Here is an 8,787-nt window from a genome sequence, read left to right on the forward strand (position 1 = left end):
ATGATAGTATCTATTACTTTGAATTATAATGAAGCTTCTCCCTTTTTTTTTCCCGTACTTAAAACAATATTATGTAAATTTAAACGCAGCGGTTTCGAAACAACTATTTTTATGTATAGGCCTATTATAACTTAAAGATTTAAATGTCATACATCAGACATCACTTTGGCCACTTCAGCCTATGCGACCGCAATGGGCCCCGCACTTTCATAGGCTTCGCGCGAAGTCTAATTGCAAATAAAAAAAAAATTAAACCATAAAAAGGTATTATTTAAGGGTTTCTAGAATTCTCCCGAATTTGCAAAATATACGACAAAGTCATGAAAATCTCCTGAAATTATTAAAAAGGTTCTCAAAACTCATGCAAACCTCCTTAAAAACAGACAAATTGTCATTTCGGGTGTCATTTAATATAGACAACGCCAATCCTACTGGCGATAAAAAAAAAAAACGGCATTGTCAGCTTTCATGTAATAAAAATGTAGGCCTAATAATAAGGCGAATTTTAACCAAAACAAGAAGTTCAAATATCACACTGGCATACAAATATTGAACTAAATCTATTTCGACCTCTTAAAAATAAAACACAAGCGATACTTTGCTAGTCGATAATAAATATAAAAAGCAGATCTGAATGACTATCGGCTTTTTGTTGGAAAACTACTATCTACTAAAGATGGCTCGTAAAGTTAATTTGACATTGATTTTGTACTCAGTAAAGTATGAATAAAATGCAAAGACACATTTATTTTCTAGTACAAATCTTAATTTTCACATATTATCCTCATCCCTACCCAGACTGGGCCCCGCGCAATCCTTTTCACATAGGGCCCCGCAATCTGTAGGACCGGCCCTGGTTTTACATTCAGATCGATGCATAAAACATTTGGCATCCAAACTGAGCAACTAAAGACGGCTCAGGAATACACTGGTCCGTGATTTGGAAGCAGACGTCACGCAGATTATATAGATATATGCACAGTCGCAGAAACTCGCCCAGAACCGAGAAGCCTGGAGAAAGCTGGTTACTGGTCTATGGTGTAGACAGAACCACAGCCCAGAGATAACACGAGAAGAGAAAAAGGGAAATGTCTAAACAACATTAAATTGTGAATGTAACAAACAACAAACATATCCCAGGATCCTACTGTTTTTTTTTTATCTTTTTACTGTTGTTTGTATTATAAACATCAAAAGATTTCAGGTCATGTTGTCCCTTTCTAAATACTTCTTGCAAAGTTCCTATTTACTTAGAATCTCTTTCACGAATATTCTACGGCATGCTTCTATTTACTTATTGAAAAATACACTCAGTATACAAGCAAGAAACAAATCCAGAATTCAAAGAGAGATTGTCTTTTGACACAACCTCACAGGGTGGCCCCACTGGGTGCTCTGTTTGGTAAGGATTTAATCTGAAAAGGCAGATCTCAATAATGGTTACCACGACCACCAAAATAATTTTTTTTCTTCTGTTTTATCACTATCTAAATTAGACTGTGTATAAGAAAGTCAGTCTACATTACATATAAAATAAAGTCCATTTAAATGTAGGACAAAGCATTCTACAGCCACTGGCGGATCCAGGGGGGGGGGCGGTATGGGCGATCGCCCCCCCCCCACTCGGCCGCCCCCCCCCCTTGGGGGAGGGGCGGACGAATTTTAGTATAGAATTCACACAATTTGTATACGAATTTATTACTTATGTTAATAATATATACTAATTATTTATATTTCAAGCTATTTTTAGATTATTTCGCGATTATTTCGGCGGCGATCCTCAAAGCCTTAATCTAAATATGTTGGGTATCTTATCTTTTCAAAGAACAATTCGGTTGCATTTGCAATGTATTAAGGGACTATAAATTCATATTAGAATATTTTCCCACATTATTCAAAAGGTCCTTTATAATAGAATGAATAATGAGCTGTAGGTCAGGAGAATGCGTTACTGCAGTGAAGAATGCCAAAAAAACGCTTTTAGCGTTACGGCTTCGCCCCGAACCTCACTGATGAATAATAAGCTGTAGATGTCAGAAGAATGCGTTTCTGCAGTGAAGAATGCAAGAAAACGCTTTTGGAGTCGGGGCTTTGCCCCGAACCCACTAATAAGTAATAAGCTGTAGATGTCAGGAGAATGCGTTTCTGCGGTGAAAAATGCAAGAAAACGCTTTTTGCGTCGGGGCTTCGCCCCGAACCCCACTGATAAAAAATGAGCTATACATGTCAGGGGAATGCGTTTCTGCAGTGAAAAATGCAAGAAAGCGCTTTTGGGTGTCGGGGCTTCGCCCCGAACCCCACTGATAAATGATGAGCTATACATGTCAGGGGAATGCGTTTCTGCAGTGAAAAATGCAAGAAAGCGCTTTTGGGTGTCGGGGAGAAAAAATTACAGCGCTTTCCCAGACCCCCAAGCGTGCAAGAGAAAGGCCTGAACATGACTGTTTTTTTTTCCTAAGAAGATTGAGAAACAGTCTTATTTTATTCTCACATATCGAATATATATATACATATATATATATATATATATATATATATATATATATATATATATATATATATATATATATATATATATATATATGCTGTACGCACGTTTATGCATAGGGTTAGGGTTTACTGGGCGTTAGGGTTTGGAAAAAAATCGCCCCCCCCCCCCGACTCCAAAGTTCTGGATCCGACAGTGTCTACAGCTAGAGCAAGCTCTTAACTCTTACATATCAGGTTGTCACAGCACCTGAGGCAAATGTCGACGGAGACTGGGTCACATTGACTGTCTCACGTCCAGCCATCGTTTTTCCTTTCCCTCGTGTCACCCCCCCCCCCCACCTCTCTAATCCACCTTAGGCAGACCCTACTTCCACTACAGCCCAACATAACCAACACCCTGTACGGCAGTGCTGAACAACTGAAGAAAACAGCACACTTTTTTTCCTTGGCACAGTCTGCAAAAGAGCTCACAGCTCAGCAGCAATAAAGCTGGCTAGAAGAAAAAGTCTCTCCCCCACCCCCCTTTTTTAACAAAAAAAAAAATAAAAAAATTTATCTTCATTAGTCCAGTGTTAATTTGTTTTGCCAACTATTTTTATAAGGTAATGAAATGTAAGCAGGACATAGAAGTTTTGTTTTCGCTGCTGTAGTATCATTAGCAAATCAATTAGCTTACGTCGCGTCGATGGCTCTCAATTCGATGTTCTTCTATCCCTTAGTGTTGTCTCCTAGCTTGACATTTAGCAAACCGCAACATGGGAAGGTACTCTTAGACCAATAAAAAGTGAATCTTCGGGTTACTGCAAAAGACTCAATATTGTTTTCGCGAGTCACCGAGTCATTCTCGAACTGAATTCTTTGCAGCTTATCATGAAGATACTAACTTATATCCCTCTAGTGGTATGCCTGGCATTCTTCAACTGTAAGTCTATATGTAGTCTATGTTCAGTCTATACCTGGTCTACGTTAAGTCTATATGTAGTCTACGGTAAGTCAGTACCTAGGCTACGGTAAGTCAGTACTTAGGCTACGGTAAGTCAGTACCTAGGCTACGGTAAGTCAGTACCTAGGCTACGGTAAGCCTAAACCTAGTCTACGGTATTCTATATTTTGTCTACGTTAAATTCTTATTTCTTAATGGTTGTATATTTTTGTGGAGGAAAAAAAAAAGAAATTGTGTAGGCCTATGATAATATAATACCAAACGTACGTATCTATATTATAAATACTATTAATAATATGGCAAATTAATATGTTGCTGTGTCATTCTATGTATGTCATTTACGTAATTTGACTTAAAATTCAAAAATTGAAGTTACGAAAAAAGATTATGCAAACATACATATATAATTGTATTTCTATGCTAATGCATGAGATTATCAATAGCCGCGCAATAGCCTCGAAAAGAGATTCAAGGAGGCCATACATTTAGTAAATCTAATTCTATCGTAAATTTGAATAAAATCTGTATTAATACATTTGAAGCCAAACCTTTTTCATTTATTGTATTTGTTGTCATTGAAGAACATTGAGAAAATATCTTTTTTAAAGATTTAAACCCTATTAGTCTAATTGTATATATATATGTGCTGTCTCGTTTTAATTTGTTTCCACGAAAATAAAAGCCGAGTGGATAATAGGATTTACCCGTTTTATGCCTGGTCGTACGATATGCGCGCTGGACTGTCCATCGGTCGTCTCGATTGTCCTGGGATCCTACCCTGTCCCCTGCCATCCCCCCGTCGTCCTGCGGGAGGTTTGGATTAGGAAGTAGATCAACTCCAGCCTTGAAGAAACATCTGAAGTTGTCTTGTAGAGTTGTGCGACACACTAAGGCCAGCAAAAAGCGAACAAGAGCTCATTTTCACCGGCCTGAATTGGACAGCGAGTTCCTCCTTCCCGCCACCATGACGGGGAGGGGGGGGGGTGAGACTCGGGGTTTTAACTTGGAGTTTGATTTTGCGTTCACTTCCAGTGGACACGGACACTCCGGACACGCGGACTAGAGACTCGGCCGAAGAAGGCCGCACCACTGGGACCCACGCCATTTTCATTTAATATACCAGGCTAACCGTGCGGGACACGCCATTTATGCAACGGTCTTTTTAGGGACGGCGCCTGGACGTTGACAGATCACTGCGGGAGCTCTTTTACATCCCCGCACAGTGCAATGAGGATGCTCTCGCGCCCTCTTAGGCACTCCCGCGGGAGCCTTGTTTTGCCTAGTCGTCCCCTCCTTACGATCGTTTTCACCCGGGCGTCACTATGAAGCAGGGCAGCAAGCCCGGGTAAAGAAACATTCGAAACATGGAAAACATTTGACATTTTCAACAGAACATAGCCCCGCCCCTTAAGTTACCAAACTATTACGTTATCTCCTGAACATAGCCCCGCCCCTAAAGTTACCAAACTATTACGTTATCTCCTTAACATAGCCCCGCCCCATAAAGTTACCAAACTATTACATTATCTCCTGAACATAGCCCCGCCCCATAAAGTTACCAAACTATTACGTTATCTCCTTAACATAGCCCCGCCCCATAAAGTTACCAAACTAATACGTTATCTCCTAAACATAGCCCCGCCCCATAAAGTTACCAAACTATTACGTTATCTCCTGAACATAGCCCCGCCCCATAAAGTTACCAAACTATTACATTATCTCCTGAACATAGCCCCGCCCCATAAAGTTACCAAACTATTACGTTATCTCCTTAACATAGCCCCGCCCCATAAAGTTACCAAACTAATACGTTATCTCCTAAACATAGCCCCGCCCCATAAAGTTACCAAACTATTACGTTATCTCCTGAACATAGCCCCGCCCCATAAAGTTACCAAACTATTACATTATCTCCTGAACATAGCCCCGCCCCATAAAGTTACCAAACTATTACGTTATCTCCTGAACATAGCCCCGCCCCATAAAGTTACCAAACTATTACATTATCTCCTGAACATAGCCCCGCCCCATAAAGTTACCAAACTATTACATTATCTCCTGAACATAGCCCCGCCCCATAAAGTTACCAAACTATTACGTTATCTCCTGAACATAGCCCCGCCCCATAAAGTTACCAAACTATTACGTTATCTCCTGAACATAGCCCCGCCCCATAAAGTTACCAAACTATTACATTATCTCCTGAACATAGCCCCGCCCCATAAAGTTACCAAACTATTACATTATCTCCTGAACATAGCCCCGCCCCATAAAGTTACCAAACTATTACGTTATCTCCTGAACATAGCCCCGCCCCATAAAGTTACCAAACTATTACATTATCTCCTGAACATAGCCCCGCCCCATAAAGTTACCAAACTATTACATTATCTCCTGAACATAGCCCCGCCCCATAAAGTTACCAAACTATTACGTTATCTCCTGAACAAGCATTACATACAACTTTGAATAATTCTTTTTTTTTCTTTTTTTTTTTTTTTTGTTAACAGTTTTTGATGCTGAAAGAGACTACGCTTGCTTTGAAGGTAATTTATTTTTTGTATTTTTTAAATAAAAATTTTAAGTACATTTTGTTTTGAACAAATAGATAAGCCTGTTGTTACAAAGTGATTTAGTTTTGAACCAATAGATAAGCCTGCTGTTACAAAATGATTTAGTTTTGAACAAATAGATAAGCCTGTTGTTACAAAATGATTTAGTTTTGAACAAATATTTTTCATATCTCTTGCAGGCTCATGTCGTGTCGACAAGGATTGCGCCTTTTTTTCTGGTCACACTGCCCAGTGTACATACGGCTGCTGTAATTACTCCCCCTCCCCGTGGAAAGGTAGCGGCCAGCATGAAGTACCTGAATAAAAGACAACCAACCTAGTTCGTTCTGTTCACTATTAGTATTACTAATGTTGCTATTAAATTGATTTTCACAAAGTTTTTAAAAACTTTTTTTTTTATACAGTCAGGTGCGCGGTGGCTGAGTGTTTAAGTGCTTGGCTTCCGAACCTGGGATCTTGGGTTTGAATGATATCGTTGATTTGAACCCATTACATTTACTTATTTTTCTAGGTAATGGGTGTTATATAACGAGGGCATACATTTATATATACTCTATACCAATTATAACATTTTCTGGTGAAAAGAAAAAGGTAATGGACGTTTAACCCTAACAGGCTAGTGAAAAACTAATGGGAAAAAAATGAATCATTCCTTCTGAACACGGAAAATGATTACGGAGAGATAGGGTTAGTTACTTCCCCATTTCTTTCACATAAACTTTCCAGTCTGTTTCTTCTTAGCCCACAATGTGCAATTGATGTGTTGAATTGAATTTAATCTTTAAAACACCCTGAAGACTTATCAGACTAATTTTCGGAGAGAAAGAGTTAACTTTAAAAAGAAATTGTCTTGTGGAACTTTTCGACATTGATTCACGAGCGTCACATGTGACTTTACATTGAGATAGTGGACTATAAGACTTTCTAATTAACTCATGTGTGGACACATTTCATTACACTTACCCCTATCGTAAGATTAAAGTTTTGAAAATATCAATAAAGAAATAATGTAATTATTGATGATCGATTATTGATGAAGTCTGCTCCCAAATTAAATATATTAAAAAACAAAACAAAAATATTCTAAATTATCTTGTAACGTTTACTGTGTAAGAGTTTTCTTTCGGGATTGCTCCGATGAAGTCTTCGATTATTTTATATACACGTATATAGCAATATACTTATTATTTCTGTATATCGCTTATCTAAATATTTGTAAAAATTGTGCTGCAATTTTAAAAGGTAGGCAATCCATGAATCAGAATTGATAGCAAACAAAAATGAGTTATCTCTCTTTGATCACATTTTTCTTTAACACTTGTTCAAAGAACTGTCGGTAGAGCCTATAACGTTTGTAAATACATTTTGTAAATGTCAAACCAAAACCAACTTTGCGGTAAATATATGACTCATTACTGCTGAAGATAGATGCAATACTTCTACTTCTACTACTGTGGGACGACAAATTAATGGTATGTAGGTTCTATAGTAAAAATTTGTGTATTAAAAGGGGTAGTGTAGCTAAACAGTTTAACGTCCATTAATTTTATTTATTGCTTGTGAATTGACCTGGCTTCTTGTCTCTTATGAAAAAGTGCATTGCTTTATACACTAGCTTTTATTGATAAATGGAGGCACGGTGGCTGAGTGGTAAAGCTCTTGGCTTCCGAACAGGAGGTCCCTGGTACAAATCCTGGTGAAGATTTTTTACTTACGGGATCTTTGGGGCACCTCTGAGTTGACCCAGCTCTAATGGGTACTTGACATTAGTTTGGGAAAAGTAAAGGCAGTTGGTCGTTGTGCTGGCCACATGAAAACCTCGTTAACCATGGGTCACAGAAACAAATAACCTTTACATTCTCTGCCCGATAGAGCGCAAGGTCTGAAAGGGGAAGTCTGTTTTTCTTGCTTTACTTTTATTGATAAACGACACTTGAAATTCTTTTAAAATTGTGTATTAATAAGGCTTGGGCTCGAGTCTGAAGATCAAAGAGGAGTGCAGCACTTCATTTTGATACACAGTCTACCACCTCCACCACAGACATAATCTTTGTCTACCGATTGTCATTTTGAGTATATGGAACATTTACAGACATGTCGGAAAAACTATAGATAGCAAGTTTATTGGTGTATCCGGTACATAGACTAAAGAAACTGTTACTAAGTATTGCTTGTTTTTTAAACTTAGATGATCATTTTTGTACATCTATTTAGCACTGTAGAATCAAATTTCTGAAACGTTTGTAGGTTGTTTTTTTTATTTGTTGGCAATATTGATGTTCAATTTAGCGGCCTTCATATTGGCGAGATTTTCGTGAATATCTGAAACAGCTTGTAGTGTCCTACATGTTTCGGATGTTCCTTCAGAGTTGAAGATAATCTACTTCCAAGTTCAAACTCCCGCAGAACGACATAGCATGACAGCGGGCAGATGACCGAACGACAAAGAAATGTCACTGGCAATGTCTGAAGCCTCTTCTCACCTGGTGTCCGCTCCACTGAAATCCTCCATGAAAGTGTGGCACCAAGTTATACGAGGATGTCCTTGTTTGCGCTTCCCTCGTATTGGCCTCCATGATCATCGCAACTCTTGGTATGCGTAGTTCACTTTGTCCCACAAACCTCATGCGACGCTCTGTCACAACCTCATTAAGTGTTCGACTCCCCGTTCGGCATATGATTTCTTTGTTTCAGACCCGATCTCTAGAACTGACTCCAAATTTGCAACCTAAATGTAGAGGTACGAAACATGAAATAAAAACACAAGTTTTTAATCCGCAT

This window comes from Biomphalaria glabrata, chromosome 2 (assembly GCF_947242115.1).
Source record: "Biomphalaria glabrata chromosome 2, xgBioGlab47.1, whole genome shotgun sequence".
NCBI lineage: Eukaryota > Metazoa > Mollusca > Gastropoda > Planorbidae > Biomphalaria > Biomphalaria glabrata.